Source organism: Cavia porcellus, unplaced genomic scaffold (assembly GCF_034190915.1).
Source record: "Cavia porcellus strain 051 isolate PalLab524CR breed Dunkin Hartley unplaced genomic scaffold, mCavPor4.1 scaffold_23, whole genome shotgun sequence".
Lineage (NCBI taxonomy): Eukaryota > Metazoa > Chordata > Mammalia > Rodentia > Caviidae > Cavia > Cavia porcellus.
Genome location: NW_026947506.1, coordinates 57,674,198 through 57,691,047, shown reverse-complemented (window position 1 = coordinate 57,691,047; position 16,850 = coordinate 57,674,198). Strand labels below are relative to the sequence as shown.

General features: G+C 36.8%; 1 protein-coding gene and 1 long non-coding RNA gene across 11 annotated transcripts in view; both read left to right on the top strand.

The window, feature by feature from the left end:
- The window catches only part of Auts2 (activator of transcription and developmental regulator AUTS2), a 1,133,580-nt gene that overhangs the window by 684,273 nt on the left and 432,457 nt on the right, over positions 1–16,850 (top strand). The window lies entirely within an intron of this gene.
- LOC134472286 (uncharacterized) overlaps positions 1–16,850 on the top strand; it is a 111,043-nt gene that overhangs the window by 65,861 nt on the left and 28,332 nt on the right. The window contains exon 1 of the long non-coding RNA XR_010042141.1: positions 1–16,850. This exon is cut by the window's left edge and continues 65,861 nt beyond it; it is cut by the window's right edge and continues 24,650 nt beyond it. This is a non-coding gene — a long non-coding RNA (uncharacterized LOC134472286).

Here is a 16,850-nt window from a genome sequence, read left to right as displayed (position 1 = left end):
TAAGAGTTAAATTTCTGGTCAAAGTCTAAGTTAAATATTTTTAATGTTATTGTGTGTGGTCAGAAGGGTCCATGAACTCAACACATTCAGCACTGCAGAATATCATCCTCCCCACATTTTAGCCAACCTGTTTGATTAAAAGACATCCATACATGGGTGGGCATGGTGGTATGCTCCTGTAATCTCAGCCTCCTAGGAGTGACGATGATAGTAGTGGTGGGGTACTCTTCCAAAGGTACTTAGCTGGTAATCTCCAGACCTACAGTACTTTGGGCTATTGGAACATGGGTGATGGGGTAAAGGAGAGATTGTGGGTGCCTTTCTGTGCTGCCCTCTTGGCCTTCAAAGCCTTTGTTTGGGTTTCAGCTTTGGGAGAGCAGGAGACTCCTTTGCTTTTGGTACCATCCTGGTTTAAAAAAAAAAAAAAAAAGTCCACTCCTGACTGTTTTCTGAGACACTAGGACTTGATGAAGACGTCAGAAGTAGAGTCCTTTCCTGTAAGTGACTTTCTTTAATATTGCTTCCTTTTGTTTGCATTGAAAAACTGTCATCATTGCTTGCTTTTATGGATACAAACAATCAAATACTGTGGTTTGGCAGTAGCTAACAATAAAATTTTGTAGTATGAGCCTTGCTGATTTCTTAAATGGGAAAATTAGGTTACTTCTTTGTGAACCTCTCTGCTCTCAGAAGCTCTTATCATTTAAATCAACATAGGAATTAAATTTAGAATAAATTAGTAAATTCTCATGCAGTGTGCCTATACTATATAATCTTCAGGAACCATAATGACTAAGTAGTACAGAGTATATTTCCCACTTAGTAATTACAAAACACATTGGCTCTGAGAACCCTATAGTGTCTGGCTTTCAAGGCTCAACACTAGTGCTGTCTGCTCTGCTGGGCAGGGTGTGTTCTACAATAGGCAGCATGGTAGTGTGCAGTAAAAGCCCTTAGTTTTTAGAGTGAGACCAGACTAAGACAGAGTTTGCTCTGTCATTTACAAGGAGTGCTTTCATTTTGGAAAATGAGGAATAGCATAATTGTTGAGACCGTTTATTTAATGAGGTGAATCATACACATCAGTTAAATTGTCAGGATCAAACCTGGCAAATATTCACGTTTCCTTCTTCTTCTGTCCCTGAATTCATTATCTGATTCCATGTGGTGATACTCTTTCCTGAATTCCTTAAGGATCTTGATCCAGGCTGAACATTGATGTTTATTTGATATTTAATATTTATTGTTGTCTCTTGACATTTGTGTGTTTATTGGTATCCATAGCATTATCTTTTAATACATATATTTTTATCAAATAGTTATTGAGCCATTTCTGTGTATTAGGTCTAGAGTAAGATATTAGATCATGTTCATGAAGAGCTATGGTTACCGCCCTCATAGAGCTCACCTTCCATCAGGGCAGCCTATATGAAATAAGTATTTACTTACTAAATGAACATCGTGGTGGTTGCTTTTTACCATGCCATATAAGGCTATGTATGTGTACCAGCTTGTGGATACATTTAAGTAGATACCTATTGAGTAAGTAGGAGTTAGCCAAGTAAAGGTAGGGGTGATAAGTCTTTAGGCCAAGAGAACAGCATGCTCAAAAGCAGGAGAGACAGGGGTGGCGGGGGTGAGGGGGGTGAGTAAGTGAGAGAAATAAAGGGCATTGGAGGAGAGAAATGAGATTAAGACTGGAAACCTTGTTTAGGTTCTTGAAGGACAGGTACAGGATTTGGATCTTTGATCTAAGAGCACCAAGAAGATATTAAAGGGCTGACTATGAAAAACATAAGTAAAACAGATAAATGGAGAGATTTGAACTGGCTCTAGATTGAGCTGGAGCTCAGAGTTGAAGGTCCCATATGCATACTACACTTGCCCATAGCCTTCTAAAAGATGAAACTTTGGAATGATATTTTAAAATATTCATTTAACTCTGAAATTCTGTGGTTATGCTTAATATATAAGAAATCTTATTTTCTTTTTTATTTTAAAACAAAAAGAACAAAAATGATGATACAGAATTTTAAAACAACATATAAGAGATTGACAGTGGTTAATATTTTGCATATTGTTATCTTCAAAGTAGTTCCTCAAATTAAAAGACATAGGCATGAAAAAATGATCAATGAAAGCACAAACCGTTTAGATGAACAGAGCTTAGTAGTGTAATTATCTATCATATCTATCATATATATATATATATATATATATATATATATATATAAAATATTTTTCCTTCTTTCTTTTCTCTGAGAAATTTTATTTTCCAAGTCAATTGAAAGATTTTTTTCAACTCTGGGGATCAAACCCAGGGCATCATATATACTATACAAATACTACATATATTATTTATTTATTCATATCTGTACCTACTTTAGGAACATTAGAAGTATGGTATTTTATATTTAAAATGTCAACTGAAAAAAAAGCAAGCAAGCAGATATTATCTAACTGATTAATGAATTATTGGGATTAATGACATTAAGTAAACATGTAGCTGCTTTTACCAGTTTGTTCTATTTGTTCTATTTGTCCAATCATATACTAGAATTAAAAGTTCTAAAGCAAAATTAAAATAACATTCTTATCCTAAAAGATAGGGAGAAGGAAAATAATATTTATCTTTAATATTATCTTCAGTTATATATTTATTTTTTCCTTTTTAGCATAAAATCACTTCTAGCTTTTATTAGGATGAGTAAATCAAATGAATATTTAAGACAAGAAGGAATATGAACCTATAAAAGATGCCTTAAATATTTTTTCCTCCTTAGATAATGGGAAGTAGCGAGACAGATCTTTCTCAAATAGGTAAGGCTAGAGATGGATGAAGGGGGAATAAAAGGAAGGAGAAGGGAATGAAAAAGGAAGGAAGAGATGTATGTGTACCACTCCACAAATAAATATAAACTCTATGTACTGTAAATGTGTGTTAGTAGAAAAAGAAAGCACACAAATTCATCAAGATACATACATTAAATACATGAAGTCTTCTGTGTAGCATTATACTTCATCAAAGCTAGAAGAAAAATAGAATTGCAGGGGCTGGGGGTTTAGCTCAGCGGCATAAGCACCTGCCTTGCAAGCAGGCAGCCGTGAGTTCAATCCCTGGTACTGATAAAAACGAAAAAGACAAAAAAAAAAAAAAAAAAGAAAAAAGAAAAAGAAAAATAGAATTGCAAGCACCAGTTCAAACGTTCCAAACCTGAATCTGCATTTTTAGATCCCCCCATAGTCCTTGTACAGCTCCAAGTAGGGAGACGCTGCTGTCAGCTACCCATCCATCTCATTGTGAGAAGCACTGTTATGGTTAGATTTAAAATGCCCCCCTGCAAAACTCATGTGCTAAAGCAGATGAACATTTCCAAAGTGACTGAATCATGAGGGCTGTAAGCTCATCAATAGATTAATCTGTTGAGAAGATCAATTTAATGACATCATTGGAATGTGGTGGAAATGGGAAGTGGGGGCTCCTTGAAAGGAATGGATCAAGGAGGTGGCATACCCTAGAGATTATACCTGGTGCCTGCCCCTTCCTTTCTGGCTCATTTGCTCTTTCTCCTCATCTCTCTGTCTCTGTCTCTCCCTCTCTCAGTCTCTTTGTGTATCTGCTCTCTCTCTCTCTCTCTGCTCTTCTCTGTCTTTCTGCTTCTTGACTGCCATGAAGTGAACACCTTTCTTCACCATCATTATTGTTCTGCTTTGATACATTAAAGCTTTAAACACTGGAGCCAGCGGACCATGAACTGAAACCTCTGAAAATGAACCAGCATAACTCTTTTTTCTGCTCTAAGTTGACAGTCTGATCGTTGTGATATTTGGTCACAATAATGAAAGGCTAACACATCCACAGTGTTGATTTTTATGTTTGTTTGTCAGTTGTGTAAAATATTTGTTATTCTGATTATGTATTAACCGTCATTATAATTAAAAATCAAAAGGCACATCCTTAGAATTGTCAAAAGATAAATTAAAAATGTCTATTTTGATTTAGTTGTTTATTTTGGATGAAAAGGAATATGATAATCAAAAAAGTTTCAGATGTAAGTATATATTAAGATAAAATTCTGTGAAGGAAGTTGAAGAGAAATATGACTTTAAGAAAATAAATAAAAAATGTAAACCTTTAAAAATGTCTTTTTGGTTTAATAGTGTTGTATAATAAGGATTTTTCAACCCCCACTCTGGAAATCGTAGTGGTAATACTTACATTTCAGCCCTTAGATATTCTTGATGGTGTTTTGATCTTAAATGTTTCCCAGAGTGTTGATTTGATTATAGCTATAGCTAAAGGCAGGGAGTTTATGCTCATTAGCTAAATAATACAAATAAGCTTCTAAAGATGATTCATAGAGTGAAAAAAAAACCTAGACTAAGAGCTTCTTTGAGGTGGCACAGGGTACAGTTTTTGCTCTCTTTATTATAGGATCCTTATCAATGGTTTTTTCTTTGTTAAAAATTACTTGAATCCTTTGACTTTAGACATCATTCTTGTTTGAGCATGTTTTCTTCTTCTTCCTAACTTTGGTTTGTTTGTAGTTCCTAGCTTTTAGGCCTCTGCTCCCTAAAGTGCTAATGCCAACCTCTAATTAGAGATGCATTCAGTGCCTTATATAAGATGGGTGCGAGCAAAGGAGGAGGGAAACACAGAAGCAAGAAGCAGCTGACAGAAGGCAGCAGAGGAGAAACAACATAGCGTGGAGATTAAAGATGAATAAGTGAAGGCAAGTGGAAGGACAGTGAGACGGAGGCTTGACTAGGAGGAAAATTCTGAAACTGTTAGTGAAAATGCATGTGAAATAGGGTTCTGGAGGAAGATCTGCAGTGAAAGTGGTGTAAATCAAAGATGAGTAAATTAATAGGGCAGTTGTGCAAGTGGGACTCACTTATTTAAACTAAGTATAATACATCATGAATGATTTAAAGATAATGCAACCCGCAGGGCATACCTTTTAATCTACTCGACCCAGTAGACAACGCTGTCACTTCAAGGGTAAAAAGGCAGAGCATCAGAACATGGGTGTGTCTTTATATTGTAGCAGTATTAATAAGAGATTCTGAGCAATGGAAAAATTAGCCATATTCACAAGCTTAACTTGTGATTTATAGATTCAAAAGAAGCTTAATATATTCCAAATCTCTCCTAAAAACTCAAAATATTTCTTTAACAAATGTTTTTTAAATGCTCACTTGAATAGGTAAATGGGTTTTATTACCACAGATGGAGGTGAAACTAAAGTGAGTCACTGTACATATGATCCAAGGAACCTCTGCATGGTCAGTTCATCTCTGTACCCATGAAGACACAGAAGTATGTGGACAGTAGATTCCAGTGTTGTTGGAAGATACAGGAGTATATTCTGAGGCCAGGGAAGAAAATTCTGAACCATAAGCTGTCACTTCTGTTGTGCATACAGCCATTCATTCGTTCATTCTGTCTCCAGATGTTGGTTGTCATCCTGCCATGCAGGAGATACCAAGAACTCGAGGAGGACTGTTAAGCCTTCAGTGACTTCTACCCAAAACAGAAATTGTATTGTTTCTTTGAGCCCTCCTGCCAAAGGAGAAAGGGAATGGCTGGGTATGGAGACAACTTTTATTTTATAGTGCTTCAAGGATTCCAGTCTACCATTTATTTTGTGTGTGTGTGTTTCTGATGTCGAGCCTAGGACCTTGTACAGGATGGCCATTTGTTCTACGTCTATATTACCAGCCCTAATGTTCTTTTTCAGATTGAGAGAAAGGTCAAGTATCCAGCTAGAGTCTAGAACTAGTTGAGTGTTGAGGATCAGATGAATGTGAACTTCTTTTCTAAATCACTATTAGAAGTTACTCCCTGTTGTTGTCACATGAAGTTAGAGATACAATCTTTAGCTCTTAGAGGTGAGAAATAAAAACAGTAGCAAGTAGGTGTTAATAAGTATGCAAACACTTCTGTTAGAGGAGAAGCGAACAAATTCTCCAATAAATTTTGAGTCTTAAAACTGGAAAACAAACCAACTTTAATATAAGGGGCTATGTTTTTGTATATGATATCACAACATGCTTATGAAATTTTGTCAGTGGTTGGGGAAATGTCATTCTAAATTTTCGCCCAGCTGACATAATAAACTAAGCCAAGATTTCTGGGGAATATGGAAACCAACAATTCATGACAAATCTTTCATATAAAGAATCATGATATCAAACACACAAACAAATTACTTACAAATAATTTCTTAAAACATATCTGGGAGTAGTATTTAAATTTTCTGTTATAAGCAATTGTAACTTCATGATTTTCTGTGTAAAGATGAAAATAACTTCCCATGTCCATAAAACAAATTACTAGCAATGATAAATTGTTTTAAAAATCCACATAGCACAGCATTATATCAGAAGACACTCAACATGTTTTTTAGTCATTTGGGGTTTTCAACCTCCATTTTGAGGATTAGGAAAGATATACCTTCTAGAAGCGCATGGCTAAAATCTGGTAATTGTAGGAAGAGTAATGTCAGCAAAATATAACACTGTGTCTGTCGCACTTCTTTTCTGTTCTCAAATGGCTTGGAAAATTCTTGTTCACTTTTGTTTGACTGCTCACATTTTAATTCTAATACTTGGGTATAAATTCTATTGACCAGTGTATGCTTAACACCAATGAAGAAGTAAACACTTCATTTCTCGTTTGCAGAATGTTTTAGTTTAACCTTCATTTGTCCCTCTTTTCTCTATGTCTCACTTCCCCGTTCAGATATCAGATCCTTTTGTGATTGTTAACCTGTCCATCTGGGATCATTCAGCACAAACCTACGAGTGTATCATTTCTTCTAATAAATTAGATTTTTTAAAAAGTTCTGTCTGCCAAGAAGCAAAGTCATTATGTAGTATGTATATTTTCAGTGTATTGCTATAAAAATCTCCTTAGCTAAACATAATAGGCAGTTAAAATAAATTTCAAACAGCCATGCCACCACTAGGTTTTAAAATCATTAAGCTGAAGATAGTGGTCTAATTTTACTATATTTATTTTCTTTTTCTTTCTTTCTTTTTTTTCTGACCTAGAATTGTTCTTGCTCTGTGAACTCCATATATAACTTAACTCTTAGCAGATGTATGGGTCTGCCTAAATATACATTTCTTCAGAGTAACATTCGACAAAATTGAGCTTTTATTTCTGTGAATTGGGGTTATAACAATTGGACATTACATCATCTTTGTCAATCAGCATTCTTCTTTGAACAGAAATATACTTGGCATGACCTGTGTTGATTTTTGTATTTCCTGTGTTTGAATGGAGCAAAGGGATATTGCATGAATAGGAGAATCATATAAAGAAATACATGTATTTTTATTTACTACTATATTTACTCCGTAGCCTTCATACAGACATTTGAAGCCATTTAATAAAATATGAATAAAAGTGAATATTTGATGGAAAGGGCAAGAAATAACTCTGCAAATCATGAATGTTAGTGAGCTGCTAAGATAGTGTAGAAAACTGACATTCAGGGTCCTGAGAACCAACACAAAAAGAGTTTGATAGATGATTTTTATTTTCAGGAAAGAACTTGCTCCTTAGTTTGGTTTTGGTAATGGAATAGCAATATAGTTTTGTCTATATATTCTAGGAGTTCTAAACTCCTAGAAAAATTCATCACTTAAGAATATAACTGACAGTGTCCTTGGTGATCGATTCTCAGAAAATTTAGACATGGAATTGCTTGTTTCATCCTAACCTTTGATGAAAAATCAAGGCATGAGATTAAAGTAAAGGTACTTTTCTGGTTGGTAATGTGATTGATTCTAACTAGTATTCTTCTGATGGTGTTGCTGTTCCTTCCCAATGATGAAATAGATTAACAAACTGGAAAACTACCATGAGCAAAAGAAAAATTCTCTTATATAAGTAGCATAGTGAAATTTTAGCTCACATGGAAAGTGACCCAGTCGTTCAGAGAGAGACTAGAGAGGCAATTGTAAATAAAACCGTGTCACAATTTGAAGGTGATGTTTTAGGTACCATTATTTGTGGTACCTAAGTACCTACCTAATGGTACTTTAGGTACCATTATTTGTGGTGTTAATTTAATCAGAACTGAGTACTGAGGTTTGAAAAAATCAGTTTGAATGACCTTTTCTCTTTTCTCCTGATTCTCAGTATGATTCTGTGGATCTGCAGGTACACTTTGCTTACCACAGAGGTTAATCTTTGCTTTTTAACAAACTTTGTGAGTTTGTTACCTTTGTACCAGGCACACTGTGCTAGATTTCATGAGTGCAGTAGTCAGGTTTTCCTTGCCCCTGTGGAAATGCTTGTCAGATACAGTGATTCTTGTATCTTTTTCATATTCTAAGACATATCATGATTATCTACACTGATTTCAATGTAGAAAAATCTTCATCACCTGCTACATATTCCCATCTAATAGATTTGCCTAAAAGTACTCATTGTCACTCAAAGGCGGGACTTCAGCTCTTGGCTTCTAAGGGCCACTGATTACATAAAAACTCCTCTGTGTTTTACCATTTAGAAATGATAAAGATGTTCCAGAAAGGGCTGGAGATTTAACTCAGTAGTGTAAGTGCCTTCCTGGCAAGCACAAGGTCATGAGTTTGATCCCCAGTTCCAAAAGATGTTCCAGAAAGCACACCATTAGCCCTTTTGTCTTTACCCACTGTCCTGGATGGATGGATCATTTTGTCTCTGTCTCAGCCTCTATGGCTGGCTGGCTGTCTGTCTGTCTGTCTGTCTCTCTCTCTCTCTCTCTCTCTCTCTCTCTCGCTCTCTCTCTCTCTTTCTTTCTCTCTTTCTCAATACCTTTCATAAAGAGGAGTTCAAGTAAGGGATAAAATGCGTAGCTGGGGATGGCGATAAGTGTGGAGTTCGTGGAAGACCAGTAGTGACTGAGACATTAAAGACATACAGAGATATGTTCTTCCATTTGCTTTACATTTTCTTTTAATCATGAAATGTGAGGTGGTTACCTTCTAATTAGAAAAGGAATCTTTAAAAAGCTTGTCTTTAAATTAGTCACTTAATGTTCTGAGGCAGCCTAAATCTAAATGGTGCTTCTCTGAGTGAGCAAGCTCAAGAGACCCTCATCAACCCTTGCACAGCTTTCTATTAACAATATAAATATGCCATTGTTGTTAAACACTTTGTGGTTCACCAAATACTGTCACAGATGTGTTATCTTCTTTCTGCAGCTTCCCCTTGTTCATGTCATTCTCACCTCCCAGCATGCCCTCTCTCCCTGGCTAGTCTACTTAGCAAGCACCTTTTTATCTTTCAAGACATAACACCAACTCTGCAGTGTCCTCTTGAGACCCCTCTGAACAGGAGAGCAGTCCATCCTTCTTTCTTACTCAAACTTCTGTGCTTGTCTCTGGGGTGGCACTGGTTTTATCCTTATTTGTTCATAGCACCTTTGTAGATTGTTGAGTCTTCATTGTAAGGAAACTGTGTACTCTACACTTCATTTCCAAGTGCTTCAGTAACTAATAGACATGAGAATGTTCTGTATGTAAAGTTTAAATGCTGTATGTGTTGTCAGGGTTAGGGGAGCTCAAGCCATTTCATAAAGTAGGATTTTTAATAAGTCCTAAGAGTAGAAGTTAGATCTCTTATCTCCCTTTTTATCTGCCTGCTTACTTTATTAGTTGGTCATCCAAAGAAAAGACATGCACCATCATAAACATATTATTCTATTCAGAAATATTCCATCATTAATACAGGAGGTAGAGGACAGTGGTGATAAGACAACATTATCACGAGGACATTTCAGTTTCATCGTCATGGCTGGCCTCCTTTGCCATGTGGTATAAAAGTGATATGGACAAATCTGAGAATGTAAGAGCCTTTTTCTCTTTTTGCTCCTGTGTGTCATATTCCATGTCATCCTGTGAGAATGTGAACTGATGTCCTATCTCAGAGACACCGTTCCTTCTTGCTCCCTTCCTGCCATCAGTACACGTGAGTAGTGCTTTTTTCCTTCATGTCCTTAGTGTACCGCCCTATTGGAAACCTGGTACTTTAGTTACACTAGGGATTAAAAATGCTGGTGCCCACATAATGTTCCATACCTCTATGGGATCTGTATTTGAGTGACCAATGGATCGAAGTTCTGTTTGCTAGAGTGCTAGATGGTAGATAAAGTCTGTAAAAGCAAATATATGAAGTCTGAAAGGCTTTCCTGGAACCCCTAAAACAACCACTAGGGACCATCCCAGCCTGTGATTAACAAACCCTAGTTCTTTGTGAGGTAGTTTCCACACAGTTGTATAGATGGCACAATACAGTGTTTATGTGAGAGTAATGTAGATTATTTGAATCTAGGCTGCCGAACCTACCTGAAAATGGGTTTTACGGTTTTGTGTAATTGCCTTTTCTTTGTGTTTGCATAGAAAGCATTACATAGCTGGAAGATATGGCAATTATAATTTATTATGCTGTAATTGTTACCTAAATGTTTTTGAATAAGCAAAAATCACATCTGTTTAGGAATAAGTTGCACAGCAAGAGAATTCCCTTTGAAATGAATGCCGTGTTCTCATATTCTGTAACTGTACACATAAAACAACATATTTATTTCCCCACTGAGTCCATTACATTCCCAAGTCAAACTGCATCTTCTCTTCCCTTCCCATATTAAACCCTTTGATTTAATGGAGGTTTTAACTACTGGTTCTTTAGGGAATTTTCAGTAGGCTTTGCACAGATTAGGTTATTGAAAAGTATAGTTATTTGCTTGTAAAGTGGCAGTTCTGTGTCAAAATTGATTTTCTCTGGAGCTGCTACATTTAAAAAAAGATAAGCTTCTGCTTTGCATCCAAAATGCCCTGATGTTTTTACCATGATCATTTTTCCTTTGCTTCTTGCTCAGCACCATTCGGTCATAGGCTGGTTTGGACAGGCAGACATGAGCACATGTAGCCCAGAGGACTTTGATACCCACTGGTGATAGTAGACAAGGCCTCTCTTCCATTTTGGCTGCTACTGGTATGTGACAGCAGTGTTATGGGCATAGTGAGCATAGTGTTTCTTCCCTTCCCCATTAAATAGAAAAGACATAAGCCGGAAATGGTTTTGTTTGTTCCACAGAAATACACAGTTGAAATAATTACCAGGTATAGTGGGGTCTATGATGAGGAGTGATGTTAGGCTTGGAAAGATCAAAAGGTGGCAAACCAGGGCTCTTGTTCATGTTAAGTTAACTTTTGTTTGGCGATCTGATAGCTTATAATAAATATTTGAAGACTTGAATCAAGATGCCTAGAATGTTGACTTATATTACTTTGTATTCTTTCATGAGTTTTATGAAGAGGGAGATGAATATTCTTAATAGAACAAACTGGGTATTCAGGAGAAAGACATTCTTGGAAGTATACAGAACTTAGTGCTCATCTGTTTCACTGGTTGCCAAGTATTTTAAGAAGATAAAAAATTTTTGGAACGCACATCTTGTCTAGCCCACCAGTGTTTACAAACTGATCGAAGTGGACAATCTCCAGTTAAATCACAGGAAGATGGAGTAGCTCAAAGCTGTAAGATTTCTTTTGCTTGGCTTTCCTAGAGCACCTATGTAGGTCTTGAGATACCCCTACAAAACTCAAGACCTCATTTAAAAAACAAATTTAAAACCAGTCATTCCAGTTGGAAGTTGAAGGCAATGTCATGGAGAGATAGAATGTGACTTCTTTGAGGTCAGACGTGATTTCCAAACTACATGTGGTTGTCTTTTTACCCTAATCAAAGGTGCTGTTCTAGTGCCTTTATCACTAGACATTCCTCTGCAGCTTGAGTTTTTTTTTATTCTTTTAAGTTATATATTTTTACAGTGTCCCAAGAGACAAAATCCCAAGTGATCAATGTATATATTAACTTTTGTAAGATGCCACCCCAATCTATATTAAGTGTGTCTGGATGAGATTCAAAGGATCTATTAAATTATATCCAGGTTCCTATTAATTCACTACACTGGCAGTAATACCCCAGCTCACCTTCTCCTTAACCCAAATTAACACATGCTCTTAGAAGTCTCAAATCTAAGGCAAGTTCATGAGATGAACAAGTGCCTGGGAAGACAAGAGGGGAGAAAATTAAAATAAATGATAGAGTGACCTTCTCACACCACTTGTGGTTTCTCAATTAACCAAAAGGCAGCCAGCTCCACGTGGCTGTGCTTTCAGTAATAGGTTTCACCCTCCCATTTAGTGCCGAATCACACCGTGCACACAGAGACACACACTTTGCTAATCAGATTGGCAGCAAATAGAATTAAACCATTAAGGCAATTAAGCAATCTTAGATAACATTTGATCAGTTCCACAAAAATGCAAATCCATGCTTCTTTTAGAGAAAGAAGTTGATGAAAAGCCATTTTGTGTTCTCTAATCTTCATTAACTCATTTGCAAATAATCTAGGACTCAGAGCTACACAGATAGAACTGATTTGTTCATTTTCTGCTCCTCTCTGTTCATCCTTGAGTGGCCTGCCATAGTTTTCTGCCAATGGACTCTTCAGGCATACTTAGGTAGTCTGATAGTCTCTTGTTTGTGCCAATGGGCAAACTCTGGTACAGCATGACTCTTGTGATAGATGCTTCCTCTGACCTCAAGTTCAGACTGCATCCTTGTAGCATTCTGAAATAGTTGCGGTTAAATTTGTATGTGAAAAATGCATTTCTTCTGCTGCTTCCCATTTTTCATTCCTCACATTTGAGTTCTCTACTGTCTCACAGGCTAGTGGGAAGAGAATGCTACACCCAGAAACAGATGCCAGAAAGTGAGCATGGAGTCCTTTCATCTTCACTTCTGGGTTGGCAGTGGCCATCACTGAGTCAGCAGTCTGCCTCCACACCCGAATCCTTCCCCAGAAAATGAGCAAGTGCTTCCTTCTCTGCCACAGTGCCTTTTGTGTTCTAACTCAGATGTGTCACCAGCTGGAGACTTCTGAAAATATTTAGACACTAGAATTTTATGTATAATTTTTTATTTTAAAGAGGATAAAACAATCAAAACAAGCCAGTGTAAAAGATATAGGACTTCAAAACATTATGAAATCAATAATAGTTACCATAATAGGATAAAATAAAACCAATCAAAGCAAATCAGTATGAAAGATACAGGACTTCAAAACATTGCAAAATCAACAAGAGTTACCATAATGCCTTTTGATGTCTTCAAAATAGCTGCAGATAACTTTGGATATAGTGAAAATCAAATGGAACAGAACAGAATAGAAACAATAAAACAAAACAATGCATGGAATAATGGACTTCAAAACAAGCCTATAGTTAATCCAAAATTACTACTATGATACATCTTGCTGTCTTTGAAATAGCTGGTCCTACCATTGGATTTGACATAAACAAAACAAAACAAAAGAGAATAAAACCCAACCCAACAAAACAGTGGAAATTATATAGGGCTTCCAAAACAAAACCATAGGGAATCAACAATGGCTACAACTCTCAAAACAAGAGTCCCCTCTAGATATCATACTGCGTACTGCTATGCTCTGAACCTATGATCACATCACTGGCCGTAGACATGCAATGTTAGTGAAATGCCAAAGCACTACAGGCATCCAATTGCATTTCACCTCCACAGCTAGCATCCCAAACTGTGTTTCTCCAGATAAGCTGGTGTTGCTTACAGGGTAAGGCAGGGGATAGTACTTCCTATTTGCCAGCCAGGGAAGAGGCTGGGGTCTGTCTGTTTCAGTCTGGCAGCCTGTGCGTGACACTGGTTCCCACAAAGTGTTTGCTTGCTGATGCGACTTTGTTCTCTTTATGCCTGGTCCACGAATGGCGCTGACTCATGGGAAGAGGCTGGGGTCTGTCTGTCCCTGGTCTAGCCTAAACTAGAATTTTAATACAGAGCTTAGTATGTTCAAGGACTCACGAATTCTTTTGTTTTTGTTTGTTTTTTAATCTCCCTATTTGATCAAAGGGATCATCCAGTCTTTATAAGACTTTATATGCCATTTTTTCCCTAAATTAGTGGCCATAACACATAGTCTGACTCATGCTTTATCTGTGAGAGCATGACTTGGAGTCTGAGAGTGTAGCTCATTGGTAGGGCACAGGCTTAGCATACACATGGCCTCTGAGTTCAGTCTCCAAAACCAAAGAAGATAAAAAAAAAAATCGCCTGGGTCAAGAAAGTGCTGTGATGTCCTTTGCTTACAAAGCAAAATAGGCATCTTGGAGGGGAGGTTATTTTATATACACTTAGATACATTTAAATGATACCCTACATTTTGCATGTACATGTGTATGTGTATGTATATTTTTGTATGTTTAAAAGTCATTAGAGGTAGATAAAACATAAGCAGCTGTCAAATAATATTATAGCCATGGACATTACGTTTAGACTATCTCTTTTTAATAAAGTACTGCAGCCAACTTCCATCTAACAGGACACATGGCCTTGTTGTGCCTACCTGCTAGCATTTGAGACCATTAATATAAACAGTGCAACTAATGCCACAGGGAAAAAATGTGTTTTAGAAAGCAGTTGAGTTCAGCATTCCAGGAAATGCTTCTTGCTTATTTATTACTGTGCCTATAAGCCCACAATTTCTCAATTTAAAAAAAACTTCTAAAGGGGAAACTATTGGGAAGTGTACACATAATGTCCTCAGCTATAGTGTAAAGCCTCATTAATTTACTAAAGAAATAAGTGAGACTACAAAAGACACTGTAAAGATTTCAAGGGTAGGTGGAGTCATCGTACTTTTAAGTGGCTCTAAACATACCATCTTTTTCAAGTTCTTAACACTGCGTGCGTGCATGGATAGTAGGTCTTCATCCTTCATTAAACCTGCCCTCTGAGACCTTTTAGCTATTAGTTAGAAGTATATTTTCAGCTTGAGGATAATTGTATATTTCTTGGGGGCGTTAGCCTTAATTTACTCTAAAGTGTCTTGTAAGTTGGCCTAAATTACATTTTTGTGTACACAGAGTTATATGCTATGTATTAGAGGATAAGAGAAGGAAAAAATCAGCAAGTATATTGTGCCTCTGTTGATAGTAGTTTCCCAATGTGCACATAAATGAAGGAATCATACACATTAAAGGCTATTTGTAGTTAGTACATAAAAGTGCTGGAATCAAATGTAAATTTTCAGTTATAATTTTTTGGTTTAATTTTTATGCTTTTTAGAAATAGAAGACATTTCAGTATTACAGAGCTGTCTCTTTGAGTTTTCACAGTTCAGGAGTTCTGGGTTTAAAATATAAAAAGAATCTCTTAAAATAGTAGTAGCCTTTTTCAAACCTGTAAGTTGGGTCTTTAGGAAAATGAGGTATCCATGAGTTTCCAGGATTTTGGATCATTTTATCCCAGAGCATCTATCCTCCCTCTCACACGCTGTTGTAATCTGCTACTAACTTTTCAATCAGTCAATGTAGTTATTTTAAAAACCTACATTTTTTTTAGAATTTTAAGTGGGTAATATTTATATATAAACATATGTTTTTAAAAATTTGTCATCCCAAATTCCCAAAGGAGAGGTTGACAGCTATTTCCAATATTTATGTATACAGCTCCAGAGTGTGTTCCATGCTGTAAAATAAAAACCGTTGATTAGAATTATAGGAATTGCACTAAATCACAACTATATTAAATTGGGCTGAGCAGGTGTAATGGCACACACCTATAATTCTAGCACTCAAGAGGCTGAGACAGAAGGATCATCACAAATTCAATTCCAAACTGGGCTGTATAGCAAGTTCAACCTGAACTTCATAGGAAGACCATGTCTTGATCAGTCAATCACATTGAACACTCTAACTTGTTTTAGACAATGCAAAACACCATTATCTCCAAAAGTGTGTCTACTACTCCCTATCTTCCTGAGGTAATGTATGCGATGCATTCTTTTCCTGTCCTCTCTATCCCCACAGGATCCTTGCCATGCTTGTTTTAATTCTCCTGCCCATCTATTCACCATTTCCTAGTGAGGTTTCAGCAGTAAATTCCTTCCAGCATGAATCAGTGTATTTTTTACTGTGAAAATAGCTAAACTGATGGTTTTGACTAAGGATTCCAATTGGGGCTTACCAATTAGTGTGATAGTGTGAGCATTCTGTCTGGTTCACCCTTGTTTTCTGCTGCATGACTTTTACACTCTCCTCCACTGAGCTCTTTTCATCACAGAGGAGAGAGTAACTGCATGAAGAGATGTGTGTATCTGTCTGGGACTCTTTCCTGAGGATATTCTTTACTATCGTTTTTATCCTATCCTACTATATCCTTGCTCTTCTTTCAGTTCTTCTGTGGCTTTACAGAGACATCTATTCATTTAGGAAGGGCATCTATTTTATTTTATGAGTACATATTTGTAATTCAGAATAATGAGATTCATTTTATAGTGCCACACACATTTTTTTGGTGACTCACCCTATTGTTCCCCTCTGACCTTGCAGCCCCCTTCCTTTGATCCCCTTCCTCCTTTCTAATTACCTCCTTTCCACTTTCCTGCTATTCTTCCTTTTTTAAGTTTCTCATGTATGAGCAAATAGGCAAAACAGCATTTAACTTCTTCAGTCTGGCCTATTTTGCTTAATATAATGGCCTCCATTTCCATCCATTTTCCTGCAAATGGCATGATGACATTCTTCGTTATGGCTGAATAATGTTCAATTATATAAGCATGGAGTCATTGAAACAAAATATGTCTTCCCACCATCTCCATGTGGGAACAGACTTACAATACTTACTGACCCCCTGTACTGCCATAAGCGTGGTTGTACAAAAGCACATGACAGGCATTCACATGCCATCCTTGCCCTCCACACAGGGTGACAAACAGCTGCTGTTTTCCACCCCACTTTACCAGACCTTGTGT